Below are 13,506 nucleotides of genomic sequence, written 5' to 3' on the forward strand. Positions count from 1 at the left end.
TAATGTGAAACAGTGTGTGAAGTAGTCTAGTCCACATCTTAGAAGCAGCACAACAATGCTTTATGGGAGTGGCAGTCCACAAACTAGTACTGAAAGTAGCACAACAATGTAATTAAGTATAGTGACACCCAAAGTAACACAACACACACAACACCGTGTAGAACAGAACCTGTACCTTTATTGCCATTGTCTGACGGGTAATGTAACATACAGAACTGACATGCTGCATATTGTTGTTGCAGGTGGGCCAGGCCCAGCAGCCACACCATCTACATGTGTAGGAGAGACAGACACCCATCAGCCCTCAGATTCCAACACCAGTGGGTCCCTCCACATGTCGACTGTCTGACGCAGGCCCAGGGCACTGCCACTGCCAGAGCTCAGCAACGACTCTAATGAGCAGCAGGAAGGGCCAAGCACGCCATCAGCACCAGACAGGCTCAGCCAGATTCCGGAGGGCAGGGGTCAGCCAACCACAGGACCACGCAGGATTGCGACGGAGTCCCGGGCACAACATCATGAGGCAGGTGAGGGTCCCTCCTTATTCGGGGGCCTTGAAGCTGCTATGTTGCAGCAGCAGCGTCTGCAAAGTAAGCGGATCCTTAGTTTAGACTGAAACCTGCGCAAACACAACCGCAACATGATGGGCCTGCATCGCCAACTGGACGCACTCAATTGCAATATTGTACAGCTGATTGAGGGACAGGTGCAGGCTTCGCAGGACGCCAGGGCCCTTACAAGTGCTGTCCGTGACCTCTGCCAGGAGATGTGCCATGAGAGGGTGAGCCGGTGCAGACAGGAGCACAGATTCCAGACAATGTTTGGCAGCAACTGCATGTCCTCTAACAGGATGGCAAATTCTACTGCATTGATCGCCCGTTGCGCAGTGGCTGCGCAAGTGGAGGCTGCACATAGCAGCAGGGATGTTGTCCAGGTACTTGTTCAGATCACAAATGTGATAGAACACATAATGGGACAAAGATCAGCCACTCCAAGTGAGGTAGCACTGGGGGATACTGAGGACAGTTCCAGCCTACCAGCAGCAGACACCAGACGGCGCAGTGCCAGGCACAGCACTGCCACTGAAGGTGACAATAGAGGTGCCAGTGACGTAACTGGGCACCCAAGTGGTGTGCATGGGAGAAAAAAATGACTCTTGCTGCCATTAGACTGCTATTGCCACTTTGAGGAAATAGTGCATTACTCTGGTCATTAGTTGTTTTGTGTTTGTCACATCACCTGTTTCATTTATAACTCACTCATACATTACCTGACATAAGGTAATAAATTTATATCACTACAGGTACAGTTGTCAGTGGATTTGTGTCGTTCATACTCACGTCTGAAATGGTTGTGTGTGATGTCGGCACGCCTCTGCCTTCCCTCTGCTGCACTGGTCCTGTCTGCTGGCTGTAGAGGTGGTATGGGATTGTCATCCTCATCTGATTCAGTGTCACTGATTTCTACAGGTATTCCCCTGGTTGTAGCTATATTGTGCAAGATTGCACAAGTAGCCACTATTCTACATGTTGTCTCTGGACTGTACTGTAGTGCCCCTCCACTTTTGTGGAGGCACCGGAAGCGACTCTTCAGCAGTCCAAATGTGCGCCCTACCACGTTGCGGGTTGCCCTGTGTGCTGCATTGTATCTCCGTTCAGCTGGTGTTGTAGGATTGAGTTAGGGCGTCATCATGTAGGTGCGCACTGCGTAGGCACTGTCTCCTGGAAGGAACAGAGGGTATAATGAGTAAGTGAGCCATCTGACGTCACAAAGGCATCAATGCGCCAGTGTACAGAGGGACAATACCTAGTAGATATATTTCACCAAACTCCCCAGCTAGCAATCTTGTGTGAATGCCGCTGTGGCGAAAGATGTATGAATAATGTGTGCTCCCTTGGTAACTGGCCACGAGATCAGTTATGATATAGGAGGCATTGCATATCACCTGAATATTCATGGAATGTTGGTATTTACGGTTTCGGTACACATACTTTGTGGCTGATGGTGGACAGAGTGCCACATGTGTGCCATCCATGGCACCTAAGACGTAGGGGAATTGTGCTATCTGGTAAAACTCTATTTTTGTCTGCTGTATTTCCTGTGGTGTGTGGGGGAATCTGATGTACTGTTATAGTTTGCTCAGCATGGCGTTGATGAAAGAAGTAAAAAATCTGGAGAGGGTACTCTGTGAGACCTCTCCAGCTGCTGCTATAACCCCTTGATAGCTCCCTGAGTCGAGTAGGTGTAGGAGCATAATACCTGCACATGGGTGGGTATGCTATGACTCCTATGTGTTGTGCGCTGCAGTATGGGTTGTAGCTCAGCTATCAGGTCAAGTATCATGGCTGAGTTCAACCTATACCTCTCATATATTTCCTCCTCTGTCAGGTCAAAAAGTGTATTGCGCACTCTAAAAATGCGCTCCTGTCTCCTCCTCCCTCTCCTCAAACCTGCCATGATCCTCATCCTCCTCGCCATGACGTAGAGAACAGCCATTGTTGGGAAGAGTCTGAGGCATTCTGGGCCTCTTTATATAGTTTGAACCTGGTTACCACCTGGTTTCAGTTCATGGTATTTTGCATGTGCAAAATGCCATTCTGCGAAAAATCGCAATTTGCGATTTTTTGATGCATCTCTTTGTGATTTGGATTTTGCGAATCGCATTTTGCGCCTCGCAATTTCCTACTGGAAATACCGAATCGCAAAATGTGACTCGCAAAACCAGCTCGCAACGCAAAAAATCGAAAAAATCACGATTTCTTATTTTTGGTCTGTGAATGCCTTTTATGCATCGAAGACCATGTTTTTGCACTCGCAAACGGACAATTTTTGCGATTCGCACCGTTTGCAAGTGCAAAAACTTTTCATACATCTGGCCCCTAATGTTCAAAATATCATGCAATGTGCTAGATAGCGGCCACAATACAGTACTGTTTCTGTGACTGAAATGCATGTAACAGCAATTGAAGGAGGCAGATGAGCCCCCCCAGACCCTCACCATAGCAGGAAAAGTGTTTGCCATATCTCCAAATCAAATAAAACTTTAAAAGACCTATGGTCAGCTGGGGTTGCCATAGGTAACTTTGCATCAACACACTTCAACTTTAAAAGTAACACTGGTGCATTAAACTTACAAATACCTGATGCTGAGTGCTCAGCAAAAACACAGTCCAGAGACGTGCAGAGGTTTAACAAAGCCTGCCGTAGATTCACATTGTTGCAGTGATTTTAATGAGCCGAAAGGGTAATAAAGACATATGTTTTAATGCAGTACTTCTGTCTTGAAAATTAGTCATGATATCAAGAGCTTTGTGTTACTGTGCCTCTGGTACCAACCTTACAACTATATTGTCTGAGTTTAATCTTGATACTTAGACCACACCTCACACTGGAAAGTCAAGGAGGCTAGGGAATTTCTACTTATTTGTGCTGTGGTAGCATCCCAATAATGTAGGCATTTAGGAGGAGCATGCAGTAGCAACTTTGAAACTTCTATGTACTCCATAAACTCATCCCAATCTGAAGACAAAGTTTAGTATAGAGCCTGAAATTTCTGGGCGGACTATAACATAAAGATTAACAATGATTTGCAGTAAAGGCTGTGGCCATGGTCATAGCAAAATGCATGAAATGGGTATGAGCCAAAGGAAAGACCAATGCCTTTGTAGAAAAACAAGGAAACCCAGTATTCCGGTGAGGATATGGGAGCCTTTGTGAAATATCGAGAAACATGCATTATATTACAAATTAATGTTAATTATATTACTTTGAGGTAGAATTATTATAATTTTGCAAATGCCCCTAATTGAGCACTAACATATAGGCTCAAGATACTTTTGCATGTACAAAACAAACAATAAAATCTGGATTCCAACATCCAGGTGGTTCCACAGTGAGTACTGATAAAGACCATCTAGAAAAAGGGTGAACAGATATTGCTCTTTTTTTAAAATATATTTGTTGATTTTTTTTTAAAGAAGAAGGCTATACACAGGTACAAGCATATCTTCATTAGGTTTTACTTGTATTTTGTAGACACATTTAGTAGGTAGTCCCAATATGGATACTACAATCACATGTTAATACGACATGGTCTTTACTGGAAATACAATCATCTTATAACTGAGTACCATTGATCACAATATGAACAAGAACAATTAGTATATAGCTAAAACAAACTGTTTAATCTCTCACACATCCCCTAATTCCGTACTGTACATCCCTCCTATAAAGTCATATAAAAGACACTTAAAGTATCCAAACTTTGGTCTGAAAACTGAGTGCTTGTTGGTTGATGGCACAAGTGGAAATTGATTTATTGCAATAGCGGCCTTCACTTCACTTAGTTCCTGCCTCAGTAATAGCACAAAGTTGTGAGCTCTACAGGGGCTAAATATCTATTGATCACATTCACACTCATTGTTTCAGGCTCTTGGTAAAGAGTTTTATAATACTTTTCAAATTCACCATTAATGGATGATTGGGATATTGGATATTGGGAGTCTCCAAAGAGCCCTGTTTGTGTACGAATCACTCCTATGATAACAGTTGGGTGCTCAGACCACAAAAGCCAAGCCAATAAATTCCTGGTTATCTCACCCAAATCGTGGTGTCTCTTTGTGTATTCCTTGTAGTTGAACGCGGCTAATTGCTAATACAGTTCCTGCAGCCTTCGAAGGTGGTATTTATCCTGCACCCACTCCTTCTCGGCGTCACGTAAAATATTCTCTGTGTGAGTGAGGGTCCATTTAAACCATATTGTGTGGACATGCATGCCCCCTAATCGCCACCTTAACTGCATCCCACTCGATACCCTCATGTGTGGCACTACCAGCATTGTCTGTGAAGTAGTTGCTAGTGTGTTCCCCCACTACTGTGTGCGATAAGCAGTGTTCGTAAGTGCTAGTGGTTGTAAGCGCCAGGTCGGGATCAATGGGAGCCTCCTACCCCATTGAAAGGTTACTAATAATGGGCAATGATCACAGAATGTCCTGGTGAGATATTCTGCTCCCTTACAATTGAATACTAATGAACAAGTACAAAATATGAGATCTATCCCGGTATGGAGCTTGTGTATATAAGAGAAAAGAGAATATTCATATTCTACTGGGTGTAGTGTGCACCATAACGCAGTGATTTGGAGATTAAGTGCCCACTGCCTCAGATGTCGTGTGCCGGGGGGGTCTATCCAGCACCAAATTCAAGACACAATCAAAGTCCCCACACCAAAATGAGGGAGAAAGAGAGGTACGGAGAAAAGCAGGTGATGTGGAATTAAAAAAAAGTGGTTGGCACTCATTCGGGGCATATAATAACGCTAATGTTAGTGACTCTCCATCTATTTTCCCCATAGCCATTACACATCGGCCATTTGGATACACCAACTTGTATTCTACGATAAATGGTACTCCAGGGGCCACCCAGAGCAATACCCCTCAAGCATAAGCAGAGTAAGTTTGTGGCTATCATTGTACCACACCAGCGTTTGGTCAATCTAATGAGTTCCTCTGTGGTCAGATAAATCTCCTGAAGGCATGCAAACTGGACCTGCTGTTTGAATAAATAGGTGTATATCTTGTATCCTTTAGCATAGTTACCCATCCCCCAGATATTCCATGTCATGATGGCATAATCTCTGGGTGCGATATGTTACGTGTAGGACATGTCTCCTGTGTCGTTCCAAATGTATTGGAGGGAGTGCATAAGCTCTACTGTGTTAAGAAACATGGTAAGTAAACAATAAAACAGAACATTTTTGAAATACCCCAACAAACCCTGAACCATGGCCCGACCTTCAGTCCATCACGGCCACTTAGTGCCTGTAATGATGTGGCAAATTCTATAAAGTCCATCCAGAGTGGAGGGCGCTCCAGACTCAGTAGTCAGTAGGGAGAACCCAAGGCTCCCTGCCACATTATTAATGTAATAATGAAGCCCTAACACAGGGCACGATCTGCAAAGGTCTATGCTGAACCATTTAATCACTCCCTCATATCAGGCCTAGATAACTAAATCATGTTGGAAATAGTCCCACTGTAACCCGCAGGTTGATTGGAACAAGTCCACCATCATGGAAGTAACCTGAGGGCCGTCTCTCAGTTCAGGTGGCAGTATATTTGATGTTGGCAGGTCCATTTGCTGTCCATCTTCATTGTCATAGGCAACACTCCCCGCTTGGAGAGGGATGATTGCTCCACTGCAGCTAGCGCTTCTGCTCTACTCAGTGCTGCTTGTGCTTTAGTCATTTTACCGTGGGTGCCTCCTGTGGTTCTAGTAGGATGTCTACGGTGTGTTGGGCTTTCCATCATCTGGAGTCTGTGGTCATGAGAGTTTCTGGAGATCATGTCTAGATTCCACAAATGTCAATACGTCTTGAGGAGTCACGAAGAACAGGAATTTAGTGCCAGATATGATTTGTAGTTTCGCTAAGAACAGCAATGCACACTTGATGTTCAGGTCCTGAAGATGCTGCTTCACTTCCTGGAAGGTGTTTTTTTGGCAACATAATTCCATAGTGTAGTCTGGGTAAATGCTGACATCACTATTCACAATCCGCCATGGACCTTTGGCACAAGGTACTTGTAGTACATTATCTCTATCTCTAAAATTGAAAAGTGGTGCCTCTGCAGGGCACAGAGCCACTCCCGGCATCAGTGGTCGACCTGAGATTGTATGGGCTCCTTCCACCTAAAAGAACTTGGAAGTCTTCTCACTCAATACTACTTCTGTCAGCCAGTTCTCAATGAATAGGTCCATACTCGTGCCCTCTACCCCCTAAGGGATGCCCACTACCCTGATGTTATTACACCGGGAGTGGCCTTCGGAGACACTTGCTCTCACCTGTAGGTTTTCCACCTCCTTACGCAGGTCCTCGATTTGCTGTTGCTGCCCTTTCACAGTGGGTTGTAATGAGGCAAATCCCTTTTCCTTTTCTTGTACCTTGTCCTTTAGTTTTTCATGTTCCTCCATAAAAAGCCCAATGTCTATGATCAGGGAGTCTAGTTTGGGCTCAACTACAGATTTAATGCCAGTGAGAGCCACCAGAAGTTCTGAACATTTTTTAGAATGTTTCTGAAGAAAGAGCTCTACTGTCGGTAGTGTCACATCAGCAGAAGCGGGTGTAAGAGCGCTGTCAGCACCTTTTTCTATTTTAGCTTTAGACATTGTGGGGGATTATAGATCTGAACCTGTATTATTGTGCAGAGCATTCAAATACTGTGGAGAGATTGCAGTTCGGATGTTGACACAGGTTGAGTGGCAGAAACACCCACGTCTTCGTCTAGCTGTCTGCTCCAGCTGCCATCTTGAACACACCCCCTATCACTAATATGCTGTTAAGTCATCCTGCATCTATTATTAGATCTGAACACAATCTTTTGTGTTTATTTTTTATATTTAATATTTAAAAAAAATCAATGAACAATGGAAAATTAGCTGTCAAAAATCTCATAATAAACTGAAGACAAAGTCATCTAATATTACAAGTAATATCTAAATAACAATAACTTAAAGGCAACCAATGTTAAAAAATAATCAGAAAAGATTACAAAGAAAGAGATGGAGGGGAAAAAAGCAACCAATGTCCATGTCTATCTAGACATTTATAAGATGGAAAGTTATGTATAAAACTCCCAGGAATTAAGGGAAAGATAATACAAAAAACAAAGAAAGCCAAGACAGGACTTCATAACAAGTCAGAATTTCATGGAGGATCAGTAACTTCATTGTCTCCAGTTGTACAATTGTCTTATTTTCAGCAGATTTCAATAACATTTTGTCAAAGGTAATCATAAGAGAGTATTATTTTTAAAATCATTTTATTTTATGTTTGTTTAAATATACAACTCCTATAATAGTAAGAGAGTATTTTTAATGGACATTTCAAATAAAGTGCAGTTTTAGTTATGTGTAAAGCAAATGCCATCCCACCAAGAAATAGTGACATGTGTTATTTAAAACACATAGAGCTGGGTCTGGTGGCTCAGTGGGCTAATGCATCCACTCCCAGCGTCTGTGCTTGACCTGATGCCTTCAGGCTAAAATCCTAGTGGGTACACTCAGCCTTTCATCCTTTTTAGGTTGATGAAATGAGTGCAATTAGGGTTGAGCAACCTGAATACCTTTTTTTCCAGTGGTGTGATTCCCCAACAATTGAACATGCACAAATACACCTGTGGTAAGGAGTGCCACATAAAAAATATATTCTTATTTAAAATAATTTAAAAATGTATTTACCCCTGAGAGGAACAAGCTTCCGGGCATCATCTAAACTGCCATATTAAATGTCATGTAATGAAAAGTGAACACTTGTTTTAAAAGTAGAGTTTTTCCTATCCTAACCCTTTTTTTACAGAGAGTCAACCAAAGACCATATGGGTAGATTATCAGGATAACACGCAAAAGACCAAATAAAGCAGGGAAAAGAGATATCAAATGTGTTTATAACTGGGATATGATATTGATCATAATAAACAAATAGAGCTTGAGTAATATTAGCCACACAAGAAACTGAACTATTTCTGACCGAATTATATTGCACACTTGAGAAAAAAGAGATATCCCAAAATAATTTTTTTCCATTCAATTTCAACTTTACTCTTGTGGCCATCCAGGTTTGATACAACCAAAGATGATTAAATAAAGAAAGCTTCATGGAATTATGCATATTTTCTAGATCAATTAAATTATGTATATGAGTATGTGCCTAATATGTCCAAGAGTTTTGTAAGATAGCATTATGACCTAAGGTTATTATATTTGTCATACACCAGTGTAAAATAATAGTATTAATAAACAGTTACCTATAAAATACCTTTCTCAAACCATTGTTTTACAGAAGGTGTTGTTCCTCTAAAGTATACTATGTTTATATTCTTATATTATACCAAATGGGTTTTCCAAAACAAATGTATGAAATAATCTACATCCATGTTTAAGGGTGGGCAGAGACAGAGAGGTAGAATTTAGTAACTAATATACAATTATTAAAAAGAGAAAGGACTATCAGGGCCTTTTATCCAAGCAGCCAAATGAAATTCATGCAAATCATTAAACCAAACCTAAAATTCTTTAAGTGAAAAAGGGGAATGATATGAAGAGAAATTTTGAAAAGTAATCCCTTTATCGTGTTTACCTGATTTGATTCTACATATAGAAATTCTAGGTTTTTAATTATTCCTTGAATAAAAAATAATAGAGGACCTTATTATTTTAGCAAAATGTAGTCATTGCCAACAACAAAAATGAAGCAGGGACAATTGTTTAACCAGGGAATATATATATTGTTTTCTAAAACGATTATAAATTGTACTTTGTGATGTCTTTTAAGGATCTAAAAAACCATATACCTAATGATTTCATTTTTATATTACGCCATAATAAATCATACCAGTTGAACATATTCTAAAAAGCATTTGCATTAAAGAGAAATGTTTCTGATTCACTTAAGTTTAGAACAAGAGACCTGAGAAAAATCATCAACCTCTTGCAAAGAAGTTGACAATGCGTATTTAGTTTTGTTTTGTTAATATATAAAAGGGTGTCATCTGCATACAGAGAGTAATAAATTTTGTCTTTACTCACATGAAAACCCTTAATTATAGCATTATTTAGGATCTTATCTAAAATGGGCTCATGATATTGGATAGGGCTTGGTGGCCCAAAATGGCAGCTGCAGTTTATAATCCTACATAATCCTCCCCTAACAGAACTGCTCCCCACGGCTGATGCCAGGAGACTACTCTGCCTCCTGCCAGGGTGATTAAAAAGGAGGAGGCACTGGGGCTCCTGGATAGTTGAGCAGGACAAGACCTCATGGGCAGCAATGGACCTACTGGGCAAACCGACAAGGTAGGCAAGCCAAATCCTGGAAGCCGGGCTAATGCGGTGGGGGTGGCTAGAGCTGCCAGCATAGCCAGAGAAGACCCCACAGGAAATTCAAGCAGTGGAACAGAGCTGGAAGAATGCAGTAGCTGGAGGGAGGTGAATGCTTTGTTCCGTGACCATGCCTTCCTTTGCACTGCGCATACTGGAACAAACCACATAGAATCTATGCTAGAAAGAGCACCCTCGTCTGGGAGATAAATCTTTTCATGAGCCACCTGCCTTGCCACACCCTCTGGCATCCCTCTCCCCTGCTGGGAGAGGCACATGGATGAGAGCAGTGCCTCAGCCTCCTAGATCAACAAGCTTGCTCCTTCCACTCTCCCCTGTGGAATTTTACACCAGGCAGTTGCACAGTCACTTATATATCATTGTGGAACCCCTCACCCACCTCTCTCCCTTTTTCCCCTTAATGCTAATACCATAGGAAAGGACAGGGCAAAAGGCTCTGCCCACAAAATAGACAAATATGCAAAACTGGTGTCCACATGGAGAAAGGGAGTGGGGGAACACCAACTTGCCCTGAAAACCATGGTGGACCAAGCAACCTCACCTGCTGCGATTTTACAGTCTATTAAGGACTCTCACAAAGACATGAAGGAAAAAATTGGGGGAAGGGGTTGGATTGAGTATAGAACTAAAGAAGCAGACCCTTACATTTCCTCAGTGGATGATTAGTTGCACACCATTGTACAGAAGCTGAAATGACTGCAGGCACTAATAGGTCAGCTGCAAAAGTGCATAGACAACGCTGAGGGATGATCAATCTGAGACTGGTGAGCATTCCTGAGCGGTTGGAAGGGCTCCACTCCATGTTATTCCTGACAGATTGGTTCAGATCCAGTTTCACCTAGGCAGATCTGTTGACCTGTATTTTTAGAGAGGGCTCACAGGGCACTCACTCCCTGGTCCCCACCAAGCACCCACCACTGACCATGAAACACAGAGTGCTCAACTACATAGACAGATCTTTAACCTCCTCAATATTGAGGGTACAAGCAATCTACACACAGTCACGACAAAACGATTATGTGGTCCTATTATTGATAAAATATTTTTCCTCCACAAAGTTTTATCAAATTTTTTGACAGCGGAAAGGGTAGCGTTAAGAACTGTAACTAGGACTTCAAAACAGGACCCAAAAATGGTTGAGGCAGAACCAAAAGCTCTTGAGCTTAGACCAAACTGCCTCAAAGTCACCATCTGCGAACTTGTTGCAATTATATGCTGCATGCAATAAGAGTCCTAGATTCCTAGATATATGTTATTTAGCTCCCTTCATACCCCCAGAGATGCTGATTTGCTTTAGAGTGTTTGCTTCATCATGAGTGCAACCCGTACTTCCTGTTTGAGAAGTATAGGGATGGGGAGTTGGGAAAGGAAGTTATTTTGAGGTTAGCATGATGCAAAGCATGAACACATAGAGAGTATTCAAGGGCTTACAGAATCTACCCTCCCCGAACTCCCACATTAGAGGATCCAGCTTAACATTGTTCTTGTGGGATTTAAATGCACTGAATAATACATTTAAATGGGAGTGGTCATGTGCTATGTGAATTAGCTTCCCTCTAAAGTTCACCTTCTTCAATAAACCCATTTGCAAGGGGAAAACTGTACTTCCCTTGGCCAATATGGTCTACAATGCTGGATTTATGCATGGATCATGCCAGATGGCACTCTAGATTCCTCTCTGACTGTGCAGGTTCCTTGGGACACAGTGGCGTTTGAAAACTGCAAGACTCTGAAGGAGTGGAATTCTCCTTTTACTGCTATGCACAAAAATGACACTCAAGACAAGACCACTGTTTTGTCCCTGCAGTAGACCTGGAGATGTTTGGCGCTTCTATACTACCCTCTCTTTGTCAGATCATTCACCCCTGGAGATTACACTTGTTTGCCCTTCCATGCAGGGCGGGAAACAATGGCAACTCACTCCTGGTGGCTGTATGACGAGGAATTTCAAGACTTCTTCAGGGACAGTATAGAAGACTCTCTAAAATGAAACTCTGACCAGGAGTTTTCAAGTACATACTAAGGGAATCTTGGAAAATGGTACTGAGGGGCCTCATTATCTGCCATCTCAACGGCCAGAGTGAAGAGGAGGAGCAGGAATACTAATACTTAGAGCAGCACAGAACACACTTTGAGCAGTTAGAAATGTAGTCTCCATGCAAAGAAGTTGAACGGCTGCTAAAGGTTGCTAAGAAATTAGACATCGCATATCCAGGTGGAGCATCATGGGAAGGTGAGCCCTGGTCAAAATGATGGTCCTCCCTCAGTAGATATACACACTGCACAATCATCCCTAAAAGGTCCCCCAGCCTGTTTTTACGCTATTCAAGCCCTTTTGAAAAACTACACAGAGGGGAACAGCCCTTCCACAGTGCCACACAAGATGTGCAAGAGATTTGACAGGAGAGTAGGAGTGGTGGAAATGGGGTTATACTATTGAGGCACCAGCTGCTTCCTATCAATGGCTGTATATTTGGAGACAGATCAGACCTGGCGATTAGGCAAGAAATTGACTCTTTAGGTGGTGATAGGATGTGGTTGTTACTCTTCAGATGTTGGCGGCTATTCCCTTGGAATGCTGGCACTAAGCACTGAACTGATTAGACTGGGAGAGGAATCCAACAAGGCAGGCATCCTTGTGGAGGAACTTCATGATTCCTGAGGTCTCTTGGCTCCAAGGATTCGGACCTGGGACAGGAAAGGAATCCCAAATTACATCTGGACCTTTGACCATATGTTATCTTATGAGCAACTAACTGAGGAATATGGACTGCACATATCTAATTTCTTCTTTTACCTACAATTGTTGAATGCGTTAGATGTATACAAGGTGAGACTTACTGTTTGCCCATAATTTTACCCATTAGAATCCAAAATTACTATGGCACTCATAACTGAGAAGAGAATCTCATGGACTTATAAAGTGTAATTGTGAAAGACTCATAAAGTCTTTCACATTTCCAATGTATTCATATAGCCACCCATCCATCCATACATTCACCTATGTGCCCTTTCAACCATCCTTTTAACCTTCTATTAATTTTTCTGTGCATGTTTACCCATCCACACAGGCTTTAACCCATGAGCACCCTTTTAAACATTTACCCTTCACTCACCCAGGCATCCTTTCACCCAAATATCCTTTCATCCATTCTTTCATCCATCCATGCATCTCTTGTCACCCACCTATGCATCCTTTCACTCACCCCCACATTCTTTAATTCATATACCATTTCACTCATCCTTTCTTTTAACCATTCATCCTTCTTTGCCTTTTCCATCAACCCATCATTTGTAGCATTCATTATGAGCTTTCTTCTGAGTTGCAGATAACAGTGGCCGTTAGGAACTCAACCCCCATTGTCGCTGCTAAAGCAGGGGTTCACAAGCAATACCCATAAAGTAAGTATACTAGTAATTGTCAATAAGTAAACAATATGATTTACCAACGCCCGTCCTGCTTCCACCCGTTCTCCACCTCCAACTGCTGGTGGATAATGGAGGGATATCAAGAATTTGTAAAACCTTATATAGATCAAAGGTGAGTATGAAACAAGAAAACAGGCACAGTAAAACGAAAAAAGAAAAACGATTCTAAATGGGGAGAAGGAA

This window comes from Pleurodeles waltl, chromosome 6, assembly GCF_031143425.1.
Source record: "Pleurodeles waltl isolate 20211129_DDA chromosome 6, aPleWal1.hap1.20221129, whole genome shotgun sequence".
Lineage (NCBI taxonomy): Eukaryota > Metazoa > Chordata > Amphibia > Caudata > Salamandridae > Pleurodeles > Pleurodeles waltl.